This window comes from Equus przewalskii, chromosome 9 (genome assembly GCF_037783145.1).
Source record: "Equus przewalskii isolate Varuska chromosome 9, EquPr2, whole genome shotgun sequence".
Classification (NCBI taxonomy): Eukaryota; Metazoa; Chordata; class Mammalia; order Perissodactyla; family Equidae; genus Equus; species Equus przewalskii.
This window is the reverse complement of record NC_091839.1, coordinates 12,722,260-12,743,510: the sequence shown is the minus strand read 5'-3', so window position 1 is coordinate 12,743,510 and position 21,251 is coordinate 12,722,260. Positions and strand designations below refer to the sequence as shown.

General features: G+C 46.3%; 1 protein-coding gene and 1 long non-coding RNA gene across 2 annotated transcripts in view; one reads left to right on the top strand and one right to left on the bottom strand.

The window, feature by feature from the left end:
• LOC103565173 (uncharacterized) overlaps positions 1-19,105 on the bottom strand; it is a 160,869-nt gene extending 141,764 nt beyond the window's left edge. The window contains exon 1 of the long non-coding RNA XR_011522324.1: positions 19,012-19,105. This is a non-coding gene — a long non-coding RNA (uncharacterized lncRNA). The remainder of the gene's footprint in view (positions 1-19,011) is intronic.
• Positions 1-21,251, top strand: part of LOC103542475 (cell adhesion molecule CEACAM1-like) — a 432,471-nt gene that overhangs the window by 165,411 nt on the left and 245,809 nt on the right. The window lies entirely within an intron of this gene.

The following is a 21,251-nucleotide window of genomic DNA, read 5'->3' as shown; positions in this document are numbered from 1 at the left end:
GTCTATAGTATGTCCCTCATCTGACTGCAGTACAACCCAGTGGTGTCATTCTGACTTGTGGTTACACTCTTTGAAAAACCAGTCTTCTAGATGGTTAGCTACAGGCAGCCGTAAGTTAGTTGATCACCCTTAAATATTCATCCTTCTGAATCTGAATGTGCCTTTAGTCTAAGGTCACCCCTAATCTCTCAGCTGTCTTGGCCTCTTTTGCTCTTCTTCCAGCAGGAACCATCCACTAGAGGGCACTCATGTTCCTCTTTGAGCTCCTGTGGACCTTTTCTATCACCTGAGACCAATGCAAGTGTTCTTACTGCCACAACCCCCAGCCCTCAAACATTCTTTAGATTTGCTCTGGGTGAAGCTCCTAGGACAGACATCAGGGACTCCAGGAGGATGGCAGCCTGGACTGATGACCTGGAACCAACCCCAGGAGCCAGTCATTTTGGAGAGGTATGGTTCCAGGCATATTGGGCACCAAAGGCTGGACACTCAGGGCCCAGTGGTCCCTGTCCAGGCATGGGTACTGGGGGAAATGACTATGATCCTTTTCTGCTATTTGTTGAGGGAGGTCCAGAGCTGCAGGTAATATTTTTATCTCCTAAGATTCCAGCTGTTTCTACATAATTGATAACATGACTGCTTGAGTATTTTGGTTTAGTTTTATAGATTAGGATAAGGAGACTCAATATGCAAATCTCCTGTCACCTACAACATGGCAAAAATCTGTCCTACTGGTGGAACCTGTCAAATTATACCATTTAGGGAAATGTTTCTCACATTCTCAGTGTCCTTGAGAATTACCTGGGGTGCCTTTGGAGAATGGAGATTGCTGGTTTCCGGGTTCTTATGGCCAAGGTTGAGAAAAACAGGGCTGGTGAGGGGATATGCTTTCCTTCTAGTGAGAGGACCTGCAAGGTGCAGGCAAAGGGCCTGGATGTGTCATTCTAACATCGGGAAGACAGGAAGATTAAGACAAGTGATCCAGTCTATGACAGGAACACTAGTTTATTCGATACATATGTCCTAACAATGAATTCTTGCATTTAAAATAAACGTTTGTTAAATGACTTTCAAATTCCATCACCTTGAGATTTCACGTGTGTGCAGGAATGCATCACACACACACACACCCCTCAGGGAACCTAGAGGACCATGCACTGCACCAGGCAGGCATCAGGAGCAGAGCAAAGAGAGCAAATGACCCTCATGATGTCCCTGGGGCAGTCAGCTCAGAGACTGCTCTGAAGGCTGAGGTAGGGATGAGGACAAGGGCAGGTGCCTCTGAGGGTGAGGGGCCTGCTGGGAGGAGTGAGGGCACCAGAGATGTGTACTGATGTCTCGGAAGGCCACTACTCCCAACAGAGAACACCTCTCTGCAGCAGCTGTGCATACAGAGAGTTCCAGGGCCAGGGTGCCAGTGCCTTGGTCCCACCACCAACCCTGTTCCAGGGTGCAGAATTTGCAATCTGTGCCCCAAATGGGTGGGATTGAGGTGATATTAAGGGAAACTATAATTCCAAAATCAAAAGCCTGTCCTACAAATTAAGAAAATATCCATGCATACTCTACTAAGACCCAAGGCACACACTGCCCACATCTATATTAGCAGGAGGTTCAGTTATTTACTGGGTCCTCCCCAACAGGTCCACTTGCAGACATACACGGTGGCTCACAATTGTCCCTGCATCTCTCCTTTGTTCAGCTGCTGCCACCTCCTGACAGACGATTGATGATCAGGATGATGGAGCTTGATAGCCTGCTCCCACAGCTGACCAGTCTTGGCCTCAAGACTGGTGGGAATAGGGGGGCACTGACCATTCTGAAGACCTAGGGGTATTGGGAAAGTTGGGCAGTCAAACAGCGCTGCCCATGTGTGACGGGGACAGAGAGTTGATGCAGGACTGGGTGAGGAAACAGAACTGAGGGGCCTCAGCCTGAAGCACTGAACTGGGAAGTTCTTGAACTTTTGCAGGGGAAAGCCTGGATTCTCCAGAGGCAATGAGTCAGCTGCAGTAGCTCAGGGGGCTGGGCACTCCTGTCTGCCCACCATCTACCCCTCCTCCCTCCAGGAATAACAGCATCTCCTCACTTCCACCTCCCCAGATTCACCTGTGCCCCTTCACTGTCCAACTCTCCATGAAGAGACTCTGGGGTCCCTTTCTTGCATTGCAGGGAGTGGGAAGGGAGGCCGAGTTCCCACAGACAGCCCAGCAGTGGTGTCCTGAGAGGTGCGGTCAGGCAGGACCTCACACTCCCCATGTCCTTGGTCCTGATCTGGAGTTGATGGTGAATCCCAGACACCACCTGCTCCCTCAGGCCCTGAGAGAAGCTGTGCCACAGTGAATGACATCTCTCCTGATTCTTACCAATAGGAAGGCTCTTGAAATACCTGACAGGACCCATCTCTTGCTATGGAAGGCCCAGTCTGGAATATTACATAGCAGTTCAACCAAGGCCCATGTGCACAGATCCTAAGTGACAAGGCCTGCAGGGCAGAGGCATGTTTCCTGGATGCCCTGCTGGTGGCCAGCACTGCCCTGCAAATTACAACTAAGGAGTTGCAGTCACTGGCAGGGTCATTAGTAACCAATTGCATCCTACCATCTCCCTTGTATCTGTGTTAAATTGTGATTAATTGCATGTCTGAACTTTACTGGCCCGAGCAGAATGAAAGTGATTCAAACTACATTTTGTCCTGAGTACCTTTTGTTTCTTTTCCTCATGCAGCTTGAAAATATTAAAAGACAAAACCAAATAAAAACCCACCATCACCAGGGTACTGGCAGAAGCAAACACCTTACTCAAAAGACTTACCCTTCCTTCTTCCCTCAAGCACTACTTTTCCCCACACAACTATGAACAGTAATACAAAGAATGGAAATATGTACAGGGTGTTTCTTTAAAGACCATGACTATGTACCTCCCAGCACACACATTTCCAGCTCATGGAGTCAGTGGCTGCTATTCTGTGGAGCCCCAGGACGACCCATGTCCCAGGGAACCCTCCAGCCTCACTGGAGATCCTGTGCTGATGTAAAGGGAAAAAATGACAGGAATGATGCTATGGCTTAAGGAACATTGTAAGGTTTCTCTGGTGCCCAGCAGACCAGAATAACTTGTTGGGTTCAGATTTCTAAAACATTGGATGTACAGGGCACCTACCTTTGTAAATATCTGAGATGATGAGTTTAAGAGGTTCTTCCAGATAGACGAAATTTAGTATAGGCTTCTGGTGACATCACTGCTTGTGTAATGACAAGCTTTTCAACAGATGATGAAAAAAGAGTCTAGAAGTATCATCTAGATGAAAGAGTCATTTTGGTAATGGACAAGCAGCTGCCTTATTTCTATGACTCTCTGTTCTGAAGCACACTTTTTAAGTTTGGATTTTCTAGTCAACTAACTCCTATTTAACATCATAAATAGAACAATTGTTCTATTTCCCTCACCACTGGTCATGCCTGGCAGAGAGGAACTCAAGCTCTGAGCCACGAGCCCTGGGCTCTCAGGGGTGGGGAGTGGGGGGTGGTGGCCCAAGCCCAAGGTCTAGCCAACTGCACTTTTAGAGACTGGTAAACTGAGGCAAGCATTTGGACCTGTTTGGAGGACAGTGGTCAGAGGATCAGGCTGACTTAGGACATGGAGGGGTCCAGAGATCAGGAAGCTCTGGGGAAGCTTGTGAGGCTGGAGGTCAGAAGCAAGCAGGGTGGGTGGTGGGAAAGGAGAGACTAAGGGCTATTTCAGGAGGGAGGGGCATCTGAGGCCAGGAGATGGAAGGCCAGGGTTCAGGCTAACAGCACTGAAGGGCCACAAGCCCTGTGCCCTGGGGTGTGGCCCTGCCCTGCTCTGTGCCTCCCAAGATGTCAGAAATTGGAGGTCAGAGGAGCTGGATGAATGGACTGGAGTTGAGCCACTGCAAGACAGCAGGGGGTGGAGAAACAGGAGGAGGAATGACAAGGTCAGAGGAGATGGAGAGGTGGAGGGGATGGAGCATCAGGGCTGGAGTGAGAAAGCAGGAGGCAGGAGGAGGAAGTGGTGGAGATGGAAGGTCCAGTGAGCAGTGGGGCAGTTGGGGAAAGCGTTGAGGCAGAGATAGAGGTGTGAGTGGGGAGCGAATGGGTGGCAGAGGGCTGGGTGGTAGGAGATGTAAGGGGAGGCTGTAGTGAGATACTAAGGCTTGAGTCACTAGATACCTCACTCCCCCTGCAGTATGGTGTGGGGGCTGAAGCAGGCTGGGTTAGGAAGGGGGAGCTGGTGGGAGTGAGGGGCCAGGGCTCACCAAGGAGGCTGGAGTGCTTGGCAGCCCAGCAGTAGGCGTAGAAGCACTCCTCCAGCGCGCTGGGAAGGGGGCCCCGGGGGCCAGAGAGTAGTCGATGGAGAGCACAGGGGCGCCCAGCTCCTGGGCCCAGCTCTTGATGTAGGGCTCTTAGGATTTGGAGGTCTGGGCCACTAAGCCGACGCCTTAGATGTGCACCTCCAGGGACTGCGAGCGGGGTGCCTGTTGGGGGCGTGGCCGCAGCGCCAGGCTCTGCGACCCTCCGACTTTACCAGGCTGCTGAGCTCCTCACTGTCCTGGGGTGTGAGGGAGGAGAAGGCGGGTGAAGCTGGGGCAGCCTGCTTGGGCCTCATCCCACACAGCGGATGTGCTTAGACAGACAGGAGGCGGGACCGGTGTGAGCAGTAAGAGGCAAGAGGGCGTCTGGGGGAGGGGGCTATCCGTGCTCCTCAGTTCCCTACCTGCTCCCCGGTGAGGCGGGCCTCGTTTCCTTGGAGGACTCCATCACCTCTCCGCAGTCCTTGTCCGTGGGCCAGTTCCAGCCGCCAGGCCCCGCCCCGAGGACCAATCCTTGCTACAGTCCACCGCCGGGCCCCCACACCACCCAGTCCTTGGGGCTTCGCTCCTCTCTGGGTCCCGCCCCCCTGAGCAATCCAGGCCTCACTGCACTGCCTGACCCCGCCCCCAACCGCTAGGGCCTATGGCCTGGCCTTCACCCCTCACACGCATTAAAAGGCCCCAGACCAACAAAAATGCAGCCCTGGAGTTGGCAAAAAGCGTCCTTCAGGCAGACTAGTGGGGAGTCTCGCGAGGGTCCCCCCAGTAGGGAAGCCTAGATGTTCCCACGTGCTGGCATTCAGCCTCACATCCCCATTAACCTTCCCACCAAACGGATTCCCTACAATGCAACCTTGCCTGCCAGAGGGATCTGGAGAGTGGGGCAATTCTAAGGGGGAGGCGCGGGGTGCCAGCACCGGAGGCCTGGCTGTCTGCCTGGGAACCAGTGGAGGCGGAAGCCCCGCCTTCTCCCTGCCCTTTGTCTCCTGGTTCTCCTATTGCTCTTTCTCAGAGTTCTTTTCGCTGCCCTCTCACTCTCCCCTGGAATGGAAGGGAGGGGGAAGGAGAAAGCGTAGCGCCTGCGCACTAACTCTAAGCCACCAGCCGGCCTGCCGCGAGGAGCGCAGTAGTGGGAGGGCCGCGTGCCTGGGAAAAGGCGGGAGACAGAGACAGCTCAAGGCTCGCGCATGCGCACACAGTCAACTGCGCCTCGGGTGCGTGAGGGGAAGCGGCCTGGTCTGCGGCGGCGCTGTGGAGAGGATGTCCCTGGAGACTGGGTTCTGGAGGCCCAGAGAAACAGCTCTTCATCGTCATCGCCGGAAAAAGCAGAACTGGGACCCTCTTTCCCTCCCAACCCTCCTCCCCGCCCTCGCAAAGCAGGCAAGCAACCCGTGAGATATCCTTCCGTCTTCTCCTCCGCCCTGAGGGACACAGCCCTTCTGGGAGGGACATACCTCAGCGAGAGCAGCATGGCAGCCTGCCGACTCACCGGCCCTGCAGCGCCTTCGGCCTCTGGACTGGGCTGCCCTGTTTCCCCTCAGGCCGCTTCAACGAGGGACCCCTCTGTCCGCGGATGGAACGTGTGCGCCTGCCTTCTGCATGGCGGGCTTCTGAGCCCAGGGAAGGAGGGTCGGGGCCTGAGCGGGGGCTGAGCCTGCACCGCCGGGCCCCTGCCCGCTTCGGAGGAGGGGAGGGAGAGCTGGCGGCCGCCGAGTCCTGGCCCGTCCCCCCCTCCGCTGCCCCCTCCATCCAGTCCCGGCCCTGCCTGGACTTTGGCGGACCCCACAGAACCTCTCGCAGGCTCCCTTCCTGAGAACGCCCTCAAGGCCATGAGCCTGGCTGGCCTGCGACTCTCCTGGGCGGGGGTGGGGGCGGGGGAACCTGTGGGGGAGCGGTGTCTTCCTGGGAGCTCAGGATCCTAAGTTGGGATGGAGCTCCCCAGGGTAAGGGTCCATGTCAGCATGGTGTCGCTGGTGCCTGTGGCAGTGTCTGCACAGGGCTGTGCTCGGTGATTTGGGGACGGGTGGGTGCATGCTTGCAGGAGGGCAGCTTCCCCCGTTTCCTGGTCTCTTGCCCAGAGCCCTTTCCCACTTCTGTGTGATTTGCCCCCAATCTTCTGTGGGGGGCAGCCTGGTGCAGAGGAAGAAGTCCCACCCTGCCTTGGATCCTGGCTGGGCCGCTCCCTCACTGCCCTGCCTCGGGCTCAGCCTTCTCTTCTCTAGGCGTCAGCTTCCTCATCCATCACTGGGGCTGGGGCTCTTTGCCTGGCAGGACTGGGGAGGGATCACCCAGGCTAACTGACATACTGGTGGCCCTTAGTACCCCTGACTGAATGAATGGCTGTCCTGGGAGGCTCCCTGTCCCCCAGGCTCACACTCAGCCATGTCTCGGTAGCATCTGTGCTTCTGGCTGTGGCTGTTCTTCCTGAGTGCTGATGTCCCACCATATCCTGACATCACTCCATAACCAGGCTTCCCCTTGAAGGCCAGATTCGTTCCCTGGGCCAGTGTCCCACCCCTCACAGCTGGCTAATGGGTCCCTAGCAGAGACCCCAAATCTGATTCTGAGTCTGGGTCTGTGACCCACTCAAAGCATGTCTTCCACTCTGAGGCCCATTGCTGAGAGGATAGTTGGTTCAATTCTGATAGAAGTCCCCACTCCGTCAAAGATCCTTGCTGGGATTTGGCTCCCTGGGCTGGAGCTGTTTGCTGGGCTATTGGGTCTGACTGTCTTGGTGGTCTCTTGGGACATAGTTCCAATCTGGGCAAGTGATCCATTTCGGGGTCCAGGTCTAGGCTGGGCTGGAGGTGTTGATCTAGCTTCTTGCTGAGCTAGATGGTTCTCCTAGGCTGGGTTCTGTCTGGGCTACATGTCCATCTCTCAATTCTGGTTCCTGTTGACTTCTAGATTCTATTCCTGGCCCAGGTCTCTGCTGTGAGGCAGCTTCCTATTCAGTGAAGGCTACCATTTGGGTGGGAGGTGATTGCTGTGGTGCAGGCTCCTGTGTGGCAAGAAATTCCTGCAGCAAAGCAGATTTTTGTTGGGTTCTAGGTTCCTGGTGGGATTCAGCTTCATGTTCATCAAGGGGCTCCTGCTGAGTGAGAGGTCTTTGCTGTGAGGCAGCCTCCTGTTGGGTATTGGGTCCCTGCTGAGTCTTAGATGCTGGCTGGGCTGTGGGTGCCTTTTCTGGCCCAGGCTCTGGCTGGGTGATTGGTGTCTGTTGTGGCTCAGGTTCCCAGTCAGGTCTAGGTACTGCCTTAACACCTGGCTCCACTGGTGTTATTTCCCTCACAGGAGATGTTGATCTCCCAGACTTCATCCTTCTGCCCCTCCTCCCTCATGTTTCCCTTGTCACAGATCCCTCATTGGTTCCTCATGATTGCACCTCCCTTTGGGTTCCACTTCTTGATCCTGACATCCCTGGTCTTCCTTTATAAGGCAGTTAGCAAGTGGGCCAACCACTGCTGGTACCCACTCCTGTCCCAAGTGATGCACTTCTGTGCCTCTTGCTGTGGGAAGAGGGATTAAGAACAGGAGGAGGCTGTGTGTCCCGCACTCTCCTGCCAGAGGGGAGGGGCTTGTTCTCTTATGTCATAAATGGGGCCCCGCCCCACTCACCACTCAGTCAAAATGTTTTTTTCTCCTAAGGCAAGCATCCCAACTTAGTCCTCTCTTTCGTCTGGGATGACAGAAGCCAGATTCTGGATCAGTGTTCTTTTTTTTTCTCTTCTTTGGTATTTGAGGAGTGGATCCGAGGGAGAGGCAGTCTCTATATTGTTGTAATAATTTTTTCTTCTTTATTCATTCTTTCAAATGATTGCCAGTTCAATTTCCTTACATTGTTGCTTTGATCATTTCACTTTCATGTTAAAAAAAATGACATCTTCCAAGTTTTACAGCTTGAAGCCCTTTTAAATGGCATTTGAGATCTCCCACACCATCTCTCTAGCCTTGAACGATGGTTCTGCATATGTGTCTTCTATACTACATTGGAAGCTCACGGAGTACAGTGACCATAATGATGATGATGATGGTGATGATAATCGTAAATACTAAAGATGTTCTACGATCTAGGAAAATGTGCTAGTTATTGTTTTTTTAAACCTATATTATCTTTAATAAGACCATGTCTGATTCATTGCTATACCTGCTTTCTTTGGCCCACCTAGCTCTTACCCCTGAAACGTTTGTTGAATGAGTGAAAGAATAAATAGTTGGGCTGTAGAGGGAGAGAGAGTGAGAGTGGTGGTGGGGAGAAGTGTGTGTAGAATCTGGGTGGGGTTTGGAGTGACAGGGCAAAGTGGATCATCTGGATTGAGTATGAATTGCCAGACCCCATTTGAAAGAAACGATTTGGAGTATTTTCACTTGAGAATATTTATTGACTTCTGTTTGCTACTTCCCTGGCTGTATTTTAGGTCAGTTAGGACCAGGTGGGAAATGGGAGTTTCCTGGTTTCTTCCAGATAATTAAGCTTAAGCCTGGGTAAGGGGAGGGCACAGGAAAGACTGAGGAGAGAAGGAGGCACTAGAGGGAGCAATAACCTTGGGAGAATGCCTTTTGAGATCCCTGGAGTGGAGACAGGGAGGGCGAGCTTGAGGTGGGAGAAGAGCATCCTCTAGGTGCGCTCACTGCCTCTTGACTGAGAGTGTTTCATTGGGAGAGTGGGCTCTCAGAGCTCCTACAAAGGCAGAGCAAGGCTTGCTAGCTGACATCGTTTGAGAAATTGCTGGCAGGCTCTGGAGCGCTTGTTTAGCTTCCTGTGATGTCTTTGGTGCCCTAGGGTGAAAATAAAGTGTAGAAACTAGTGTTAAAAACATTTAGAAAATTTAATTTTTATGAGAGCTTTTAAAATTATAAAGTAAGTCCTGTCCAGTGGAAAAAGTTAAAATAAAAAATATGTCAAGTAAGAAGTAAAAGGACATTTCCCCTCCTCAGCCTCCACTCCCCATTCCCCAGAACTAACCACTGTTAATAGTTTGCTGCTACGTAGTCTTCCATAGCTTTTTCTATGCAAACATAATAGTTTAGTTTAAAAAACAAAAATGAGGGGGCTGGCCCCGTGGCTGAGTGGTTAAATTCGCGCGCTCCGCTGCAGGCAGCCCAGTGTTTCGTTGGTTCGAATCCTGGGCGCGGACATGGCACTGCTCATCAAACCACGCTGAGGCAGCGTCCCACATACCACAACTAGAAGAACCCACAATGAGAAATATACAACTATGTACTGGGGGGCTTTGGGGAGAAAAAGGAAAAAATAAAATCTTAAAAAAAAAAAAACAAAAAACAAAAATGAGATTCTACTGTACTTATTGCTTTGCTCTGCACCTTTGACAAATCTTTTATTATTGCAAAATATTGTACATCTACAGAGGTCCATAAAAACTCATATGTGCAGTTCAATAAATAGTTATAGAGCAGATATTCATGAAACTACTACCCAGGCCTATAAATAGAATATTGCCAGAAATCCCCCTCCTTTTCTCATCACTATCCTCCCTCCCTCCCTCACAGAGGTAATCCTGACTCTTATAGTAAGCATTTACTTTCTTTTCTTTATTGTTTTACCACCTACTTATGTATTCCTAAGGAATTTAGTTTAATTTTGCCTGCTTTTGAAGTTTACATATATGAAATCATACTTGAGATATTCTCTCTTGTCTCGGTCTTCTTTACTCAACGTTATGTTTGTAAGATTCATTTACATTGTTATGTGTTCATTCTCACTGATAAACAATATTCGAATACACCACCATTTATTTACTCATTGGTTCATTTTGAATTTGGGGTAGTTATGAGCAATGCTGCTATGAAATTTTTGTACGTGTCTCCTGGTATACATAAGTCTGTGTTGCTTTTGAGTATATACCTGAGAGTGGAATTATTTGGTCACAGACCTTAAACCTTAGCAGATAACTGCCAGCACTTTTTCAAAGTGATTTACCAATCTACACTCCCATTCCCAGGATATGAGAGTTTCTCTGTCCTTCTCTTTGTCAACACTTGGTATTGTCAGACTTTAAAATTTTTGCCAATCTGATGATGTATAGTATATCTGTTTGGGTTTAATTCACATTTTCCCACTTACTAGTAAGGTTGAGTGGAATTTCATATGTTTATTAGTTATTTGGATTTCCTCATCTCTGAAGTGCCTATTCAAGTCTTTTGCCTATTTGTCTGTTGTGTCACCTGCCTGCCTTTAATTGATCTGTAGAAATTTTTTCCATATTCTGCATATTAATCCTTTGTCAGTTATATATGTTGGAGATATCATCTCCTACTTTTAGATTATAATTTTATTCTTTTGATGACCCAAATTTCTTAATTTCAATGAAGTCAGATTTATTAATCTTTTCTTTTATGGATTTTCCTTTTTGTATCTTATTTAAGAAATCCTTTCATACCCCAAAGTCATGAATATATTCTCCTATATTCCCTTATACATTTATCTTTCAAATTTAGATCTTTAATCCTCTTGAAATTTATTTTTGTGAAGAGTGTGAAGAAGGGATCTCTTTATCTCTTTTTCACTTAATATGTTGTGGATATCTTTTTGATCAACACGTAATGATTTACCTCATTGTTTCTGACAACTGCACCATTGTCCAATTTGTTTTAGATGGATGAACATTTTTTATTTCCGTTTATTTGTCAACACAAATGCTACTGTAATGAATATTCTTGTAGGTATATCTGTGAGTATCCATGCTTGAAGTGAGATGACTGGGTTCAAAGGTACACACATTTAAATCTTTGATAGGTACCTCTGAATTGTATTTTACTTCCATCAACAGTGATAAGGATCCTGATTTATTGCATTCTTGATAATGTCACAATATAAATCAGTTTAACATCTGCCAATTTACTTTTTATATGACATTTAAAGACTGCTGGACTAGGAAAGAATCAAATTCTGTTTCACACAGACACTGGTTTCATCTTCAGATATCAATGATCAGGTCCCCATCTCTCTCCACTTTGATAAGCTATGTGGCTCTAAAATCTAAGAATTTGCTTAACCCTTTCTGATATCCTTCAGGAGAATTGTGTCCTGCTTTCCTTCCTCTTCCTATTTCCCCACAAGTTGACACTGAGTAGAAGGGGCTGAGGTATGTGCTCATCCTGGTCTTCATTTCACCTCTCGTCTGTGCTCAACCCCTGCTTCATCTCTAGTTGATTCCACAGAGGGACTCTGGTTTAAGGTAGGTCATTCTTTTGAAACTTTCTGGTTTTCTTCACATTGCCTTTGAAATGATCACAGGGACACTGCCTCTGTGGCAGCCCCGGCACTGTCATGAGTTTTCTTTTAGGGGCTCTCTGGAACCAATCTGAAATAATGGGATTATTAGTTAGATGGGAGGGTTAATATGGTTGAGAGTAGGAATTACGGCAGGGCTTCAAATGCTATATTTCAGTTCTTGTTTCCTACAGCAGTGAGGTGGGGAAGAGGGTCAATACAGTGCAGTAGAGGTATCCAGCTATATGAGCCCCAGGACTTCTGAGTTGTTTTGCCTGAGCTGAATTGGCAAGAATTTGGTGGCAGGTTTACAGGGGGAGTAAGGATATCCTTAGGGAGACCGGAAAATGAGGAATAAGACCTAAGCATCTGCTTTTTAGTGTCTGCTTTACTTTGGGTAAGCCATATTGCCTCTCTGATTTCGGTCTTACCTGTGAGTAAAATAAGGTTGAGAATAAGATCCAGGAAGCTTTTGGAAAGCAATCCTGAGTTCTTGGAGAAAAGGGTCATGGGGAAGGGGCAGCCATAGATTCAGGCAGCTCTGCCCTGACCTTGGAGGAGTCTAGCTCTTGCCTGAGACTTAGGAAGGAAACAAGCATTCGTGTTACATGTGGTGGCCTGGTGGAGAGGGAAATGGGTAAGTTCAGCTCAGACATCTGCACTGCTCTCAGAGAGACTCAAGGGAGAGAGTTGAGTAAATGATGGTGCTTTGCTGTGGTTGATGCTGAGTTACTGGCCTCTGCACTCACATTCTTGACCACCTGCCTGGAGCCACCTCCTAGAAGCCTGGCGTTGGTCCCTGTGGCCTCTGGCGAGCCCTGTCAGAAGGAAACAGGTCACTTTCAGGTTCTGGAAAGGGAAGGGGCAAACAGAAATGATCCCCAAACTTTGGGCTACTTAGGTCAATGCAGTTCCATTTCTCTTCCTTTTTTACCTAGGGATTTGGGGTTCTTCAAGAGAGGAGTATTTTAAATGGGTAAGAAATTGAGGTTTAAATCTGGCCTAGAGAGAAGTTTAGCCAGAGGTAGGTGGAAGCAGAATGGCTTTTGGATGGAAGAGAGGACAAAAGTTGGGAGTCATTCAAGACCTTACACCCAACCCACCTCCCACTCACACACACTTTAAAATCTTTGTGACTTAAGAAATGAAAGAAAGGATTGTCCCATAAACCAGTCAGAATCTTCACCTGAGCTCCAAGTTTGCTGTACTTGAATCCATAATCCCAGTTCAAGTATAAGAGGATGCTATTTACCTTTGTTCCTCTGGAACAAATCCATTCCTCCTTTGTCCTCTGTTCAAGTCTGTCTTATCATCCATGCTATCTTATTCCCATTTTGTGATACCTGAAATATTTTTTGTGACAATCAAGGATGATGGTTTATAGACTTGAGAGTCTGGAGCTAGAATTGGGCCCAGATGGTGCTTCCTCTATGTAGTTGTTTTTGATATTTCCTAACTGCCTTCAGATAGTTCCTCATTGTATTTAAATTCAGCTCTATTGTTGCGCAGTTATAGTAAAAGTTTGTTGCTTGGATTCTATTGTGGAGTGAATTGTGTCCCTAAGAATTCATGTTGAAGCCCTAACCCCTAGTACTTCAGAATGACTGTCTTTGGAGACAGGGCCTTTGAAGAGGTGATAGAGTGAAAATGAAGCCATCTTGGTGGGCCCTGACCAGATCTGACTGGAGTCCTTATAAGAAGAAGATATTGGCACACACAAAGAGGCACCAGGGACACCAGGGATGTATGTGCACAGAGAAAAGACCATGTGAGGGTATAGCAAGAAGAGGCCATCTGCAAGCCAAGGAGAGAGGCCTCAGAAGAAACCAAACTTGCCAACACTTTGATCTTGGACTTTTGGCCTCCAGAACTGTGAGAAAGTAAATTTCTGTTGTTTAAGCCACCCAGTCTGTGGTATTTTGTTATGGCAGCCCTAGCAAACCAAAAATCTTTCTCCAGCATTAGATTCTGAATCAGTGGCTCAGTATCATTCAGCTACGTGGTTCCCAACACAAGGTAGGCACTAGGTAAATGTTTGTTTGGTAAGCGTTTGGACAAGTTGTCTAGAGAGGGCCCTCAGAGATCATCTGGTTCAATCCAGGTCTCCTATTTCCCAGACTCGTGCCCTTTCTGTCACACAGATGGGGGTGTTGCATCATTTCCCTGAGAGCTGGTTTCCAAATGTTCTCATGCGCTGTTTTGAGTGCTGTTAAAGTAATGTAAACAGGCATCCGTAGCCCCTGCCATCCCAAGTGTTCTAATAGTTCACTCTCACCTGACCTGTACTCCTAGTTCCAGAGGAAAACCACAGAAAGTTAGAGCCAGAAGGAATCTTAGAGACAATTTAGTTGAATCCCTTCATTGAGAAGTTTTTTTCATTCTAAATGTAGCATAACTATATTAGAGAAAATTTGGAAAGTACCAATAAAGAAATCTTTACTCTTACCAACTGTTGGTATTTTTGCATGTTTCCTGCATATGATTTTCTGTGTATAGTGATAAGCATAGCATGTGAGAAAATTTCTTTTTGTTCACTTTATAAGCTGTTGCTTTGTTGTCTTCATAACAGAGATTTATAATAACTTTGTAACACTCCCAAGAAATAAATGTCCTCCACATTATTTAACTGTTCTCTCATTGCTGGATATTTTGGTTGTTTCATTTTGGGATACTTATAAATTTCTTTGTGTTTGTAACTGTTGTCCAAATGTTGGATTAACTGTCTTGGGCAAGATTCCCAAAGTGGAATTAGTGTCTTTAAAGTTAAGAACAGCTTTGTGTTTCTTGATGTCATTACCAAATTGCTTTTAAAAGGGTTGTACTAATTAAGTAAATCACTATATCTTTTTTTCAAATGGTTAAACTGAGGCCAGAGAGAGCAAATGAAATGCCCAAGTTCACAAAGGTAATGGTGACACGTCTGGAGCTAAAACCCGGGTCCAAGATTCTTAGTCTGTTTTTCTTTCTGCAGCTCTGATAACCCTAACTTCATGGTGTAACTGAGAACGAAGCTACATGTTACTATAGTCTAATGTCACCCAACACTCTGACATGTATGTATTGCCTTTATGATTTATGCTATAGCTTGTACCACTTCTACTGTTGTTTACTTCATACTTTTTCTTTAAATAAATTTAATTGACCAAACAGCCTCATCCTATGCAATATTATCTGTCAGATTATGGGTTTGATATATGCTTAGATTTTTTCCTAACATTCATTGAAATAAACTTAGAAGTATTAAAGTAAAAGCTAATTTATGTTCTACCTAAAATAAAATTTGGAAAATACAGATACAGTGGGAGAAGCATGGCCTTTATATCCAGACAGACTTGGGCTCAACTACTTGTTCTGTCACTGAACTCTGTAGTCTTGGACAAATCACTTAGCTTCTTTGGTCTTTGGTTCTCTGATTTGTAAAATGAGGATAATAGTAACCACCTTGCAGAGTTAGGAATAAATGAACTATTGTGGGTGCCCAGTGTTCAGTTCCCCAGTAAGTATTCAGTACCTAATGGTTACTGTGGTTATTTTTGCAGACTTCTAGTTTTTGCCTAAGAGAGAGTCTCTGCTGAAATGTTAGGCTTGTTGGTTTCTGCCGACTTGTATGTGTAAAAAAATTACTTCCACTTGTTAGGACTTGTGGTAGATCTATCATTATTTTGACTTCTCGTTTCCACTACATATTAGCTTTGTCATTTTGGACAAGTTGCTTAGCTTTTCTGTGCCTTATTTACCTAATTTGTAAAATGGGACTAATAATAGCACATTAGCGTGTGTGTGCATACATCTGTTTCTCAGCTCTGTCCACTAGCGGCCATAGAATCAATAACATGTACTACAATGGGCAATACTTAGTGCCATAGTTTGTGAATACCATCCTCCCATGAAAGGAATCAGGGATCCTTGAAGAATGGCTGATTCCAGGGCTGGGGCAGGAAATTTTGTACAAGATGAGCCTGGAATGTCTTGTGGTGTCAGAAAGTCAGGAACTGCTAAACAAATGATATGTCAAAAAGACACAGAAGCCAACGTGAAGGAGCTCTAAATGGCCAATTTGGGACAATATGAGCAACACAATAAATTATGATAGCAATGGATTATAATCCACAAATATTCATGAATCTTTACTTATATAAATAAATAAATGAATAAGTAAGTAAATGGGAGAGAAGGAGTATCACTTTCTTATTGTAGAATCCCAACTGAGAAATGTAGAAGGAATGATGGAAATAGAAAATCACTGTTTGGCTAATACCATAGTAATACTTGTTGTAGACAAGAATCATCAAAGGACTTTAAAAATTAATGGACAAACATTATGATTATAAGATACAGGCTGTTTGCATAGTCTCAGAGTATCTCTCCACAAGATAATTATTAATTACAATGGGAAAATAGTAACTTTCCAGTAGAGAAACCTGGCAGACAACACTTAACCACGTGTTAAAAGTTAACATCACTGGTAATGAGAGTTATGGATAACATGGGTCTTCTGATGGGATGCACTGAGAAGGCACACATCACTTCTGTGGTATTTTTGCCAAGAATTCATAATATGAACTCAGTCATGAGGAAACATCAGACAAACCCAAACTGAGGGACATTATACAAAATAGCTGACCAGCACTTTTCAAATGTGTCAAAGTTATGAAAGACAAGGAGGGCTGAGAAACTACCCTCAATTGGAGGAGATGAAGGAGACGAGATAACTTTATTCAGTTTAGGACCCTGGATTGGATTCTGGACCAGAGAAAGGACATTAATGGGATGATTAGCTAAATTTGAATATTTGTACATTAGTTAATATTATTGATCAATGCTAATTTCCTGGTTTTGATAATTGTATTATGGTTATGTAAGATGTTATTTGAAAAAAACTGAATGAAGGATATGTTGGAACTCATTATTACAACATCTTTAAAGTCTGAATCGTGAAAATTTAAAAATAAAAAATAGATTTCTGTGAGGACAGAATGACATATATATGTGAAGTGCATAGATCAATGCCTGTAACACAGGACAGCTTAACACATCAGCTATTTTTCTAAGTGATTTTATCATTAACAAATAACATTATAAGCAAAGAGTAATCTACTATTATAAGTAATTTACTTCCTAACATTCTCATACATTCTCATCTATTTTTCCCCTGTCTCCTGTGAAAAGCATGCTGAGCACGTTTGTAGTTTATTTTTATTTATTTTTTTGAAGAGGAAGATTCTCTCTGAACTAACTTTTGTGCCAACATTCATCTATTTTGTATGTGGGTCACTGCCACAGCATGGCTTCAAGAGTGGTGTAGGTCCACGTCCATGAACCCCAGCCACCAAAGCTGAGTGCTTTGAACTTAACCACTACACCACGGGGCTGGCCCCTGTATGTAGTTATTTTAAGAGATAAAGCTAGATCAGATTTTCTATTTGGGGGGTGGTAGGGGGTGTCATTTCCTGTAGCCAGACTTTGTCAATGTTGCAAGAAGTCAGCTGGCAGCTTGGATCCAATGTGGTAATCATGCCACCTTGCAGTACAGTGAGGTTTCCCCAGTCCAGTGTCCTTGTGCTCTAGAAGCTACTTAGAAATTCCGCTCCCTCCATTTATTGAAGCCTTACTAGGTGCACATTATAGATCTTTTAATCCTCACAATTCTATGTGCTAATGGTGTTTTATTCATTTTGTGAGGATCAAATGGAGGCTCCAGAAAGTTAAGCAACTTGTTCAGGATTGCAAAGTAAGAGGCAGAGCCAGGATTTGGATCTAGGTTCCCATGACTTCAAGGCTGAGTCTAAAGGTCTAGGTAAGTCTAAACGTGTAGCCAGGTTTGAGAACTATTGATGTAGAGCAGTGGTTCTCAATGGGGGAGTGGTTTCCCCATCCAGGGCACATTTAGCAATGTCTGGAGATATTTTTGGCTCTCTTAATTGGGAGGGAGTGGGGTGTGGAGAGGCTGCTATTGGCATACAGTGGGTAGAGGCCGTGCAGAGGCTGCTAGACATTTTACAATCCACAAAGAATCACTCTACAACAAAGAATGACCCAGCCCCAAATGTCAATAGAGCTGCTATCAAACCTGAGTGTAGAGTTTGCCAAGGGTGACATTTTGAACTTAAAAACCTGAGGATTTATTCCTTCACTTAGCAAATATTTACTGAGTTCTGTGCTGTGTAATGTAGGGATATGGAAACAATACATCAGATTGTGCCATCAAGGATTTTACAGTGTAGGAGGGCAGGGGATGAAGTTAGGAGAGGCACAGCAACACCTTTAGTATAAGGCAGAATATGGTAAGTGCAGAGAGAGAGTCAATTTAGGGCTAAGCATGTCCACAGGAGGGAGAGCTAACATCTGGTCATGGGAAGAATCAAGGAAGGCTGTGGGGAAGAGGTGGTTTTGAGCTGGGTGTATGACCAAAGTAGAACTGGTAGGAAAGCACAAGACCTGTTCAGGGAAGAGCCAATAAACAGTCTGGTCTAGGTGCAGCATAGAGCATTGGTTAGTGAGTGGAGGGGGTGGACTGGAAAGGCAGATTGTGGCTAGAGCTTTGAATGCAGTCTGAGGACTCCATCCTTGGTGTCTGTCATAGTGATGGAAAAGCCTTCCTTTCCAGAAGAGTGTCTAAGCCGTAGGGCTATGGGGCCCAGGAGCTTCCAGAGAGCTCTTTCTACAAGGGAGAGGAGGTTTGATATTGGGGTGGAGTATGGTGAATTTCTGATTTTAAACACTAGGATGATGGTGAGTATGTAACAAAGCTGTTTCACCTCACAATAGCCCTTGTGGAGATGGTTCTGTCAAGTAGAAACATACATGGGGATGAGCTCTCTTCTGCATGGTTGTTCCGCTAAGGGCTGGGCCACTTGAGCTGTAGTGAAACTGGAGCCCATTTGGCACCCCTAACCAAAGGTCTGCTTTCCAAATGGTAAGCTGTTAAAACTGAGGTTGGTATGGCTAAAGCTTCAAATATGGAGAACTAGGATTTTTACAGTTCTTACTTTATCATTAAATAGCATTAAAAATAGTTGGTGGCATGTCTGGTGCAGTATAAGGAATAAAAGCAAGGACTTCCCTATCTTCTACAAAGGTATGATTGCCTTCCATAGCTTTACACCGCCACCACTGAAGTTGGCTTGGGGGAAATTCATTAATCTTCTGGAGTATTGGGGGTGGGGTGGGAAGGTAAGGAAGCAAATCTTTGTTGAGCCAGTACTCTATTTTATTTTATTTTTACCAGCTACGTTTTCAGGCATTTTCATATACAGTATCTCATTTAACTCTCACAACACTCTTTGATGTCAGTACAGTTTTCTCCATTTGTAAGTGAGGAAATGAGCACTGAGAGGCTAACTTGCCCCAAATCCTTGTAGCTGAGTGGCTACATGTCAATGCATGTTTTTTGCCCTATTTTCTCCCTCTTTGTTCCCCTTTATAGAAAATTAATCTGATTTACCTGGATTTGGGGTGCTAGAGACCACAGACATCAGCATTAGTGGCAGCAACAGAAGGGAAGAGATTAGAACTTTCGTGGTGACTATTGGTGCTGCTCTAAGTTACTTGAAGGATGTGCAGATGTTCCCAGTTCAAGACTGCCCACCTCTTGGGATGGCTTAGGCCTTAGTACTTGGCTTGGCGGTCCGTGCTTTAGTCCCAGGCCCGTGTTCCCAGGAGAGGGGAGAACAGCGAAGCGATGATATCCTGGCAGCAATACTTGTTCCCTCCTCTCCTTCTTCTTGCCTCCCTACCTCTCAGGATTTTATGATTTCTTCCCCAAAGCTTTTTGCTCATCTGGATTTCCTTATGTCTTTTAGTGACGCCTTCTAGCTTAATATCTGGCAGGAAAGTGAGTAAAATTCTTGGCAGAAGAGAGGATGAAATGGTCTGTTTCCACGCTATCCTCCCTGCTCCGATCCTTGGCACAACATCAGCAATAGTGGTGTTGTTGTTTGGGAAGTGGCCCTGTCCTCACTCTGTTGACAATTTCCTCCAATTCTGTGGCCACATGAGGTGAGAAGCAGAGAGGATCAAGGAGGAGAGGCTATTCTCTCTTGCCAAAAACATTGACCCTGGAGCCGTGGGTCACACCAGGCCTCCTTGTTCTTCATGAGGAAGGCGGCTGTGGCTTAGTTGCTCCAGCCTAAAGGACAGGGAACTGGGTTGGTGGAAGATCTCCAGGGCTTCAGGTCCAAGAAACAGGGTTTGAGAAGCAGGAACCACAGGAAGGAAGGAGCCTTTAAGGTGTTTGCCCAGCCTGCTGGGGCTCTTGGCTCCAGACCTTGTTTGGAAACAGCCCAGGGCAAAAGAAGGAGGTAATACGACTTGGAGTGAACATGTAGGTTACAGAACATCAGCACTCACTAAATCTGACTCCTAGTCCAGAGACTTTAGGAAATGAGCTCAAAGAAAGAGGAGAGGTGGGCTTGAGTGCTGGGTGATGTTTGTGGGGATCAAGGGAATGGTTAATGAGCAAGGTCTGCCCAGCAGCCCGCAGGCAGGAGTGAGAACAGGTGGCATGAATTTATTTCACCTTAGAGGAGGCAAGAGGCAAGGCATGAGTCACACCTTTTTTGATTTTTTTTTTTTTGAGGAAGATTAGTCCTGAGCTAACATCTGCTGCCAATCCTCCTCTTTTTGCTGAGGAAGACTGGCCCTGAGCTAACATCCGTGACCATCTTTCTGTACTTTATATGTGGGACGCCTACTACAGCATGGCTTGCCAAGTGGTGCCGTGTCCGCACCCGGGATCCGAACCAATGAACCCTGGGCCGCAGAAGCAGAACGTGCAAACTTAACTGCTGTGCCACCGGGTTGGCCCCACACCTTTTTTGATTTTTGTTTGATCCTGCTTACCCTCTCAATTTTCACATTATCTCTGCCTGTTGTCAGGTTGGGGAGGTGATTGTAGACTTTGCTGCCACAAGGTTCATAACTGCATGGGTCCAGGGACTGTGTTCAGCAGTGGACATTGTCCTTAAATTGAAGGCTTGGGCTTTGTCTGAGCTTGGTCTGGTGTGGCTTCTCTTAATAATGATCTCTGTCCTCAGGAGGCTCAAGAGGAACTAGGGAGATAACATACCTTTCATAAAATCTCGAGATATAAGTGGAATCAAATTTCAGAAGTGACAGGAGTTCACTGTGGAATCTGTTGCTCAAGGGTCTCTGGGTCAGTGCAACTTGGGCTGGGGCTCGAGGGTGGGGTAGGTTTGGGTTGGTGGAGGGCAGAGAGGAGGGCAGTGCAGAGAAGGAGCATGGAGCTAATGGGGGTGATCTTTGAGGGCAGGGGCTGGTTTTTGTTCTTTTTGTGTTCCTGAGCTTATGTAGGGCCTGGCACTTTGGGAATACTCTATAAATGCTTGTTGAATGGAATAACATTTTTGTAACACTTTAACCAGGCCTGATGTGTTAGAAAGCATGTTAAAGTGCATTCCTTTATCAGAAAGAAGATTTTACTCATAAATGATCACTCATACACATGGAACCTGAGGGAGGTGCTTTACTTTTCCCACTGAGTTGCCATCAGTCCCCTCTGAGGCTGCTCAGGATCAGGGAGCTCCTCAGACCTTCCTCCAGGTGCCCTAGTTTGTTTACTCCTCTGTTCTCCCCAGGTCACAGCTCCCCATCAGATCACTCTGTCTGGTCTTCCCCTCCATAGAGTTGGGTTAGGGTATCGAGTCCTTTGTACCATGGGAGGGG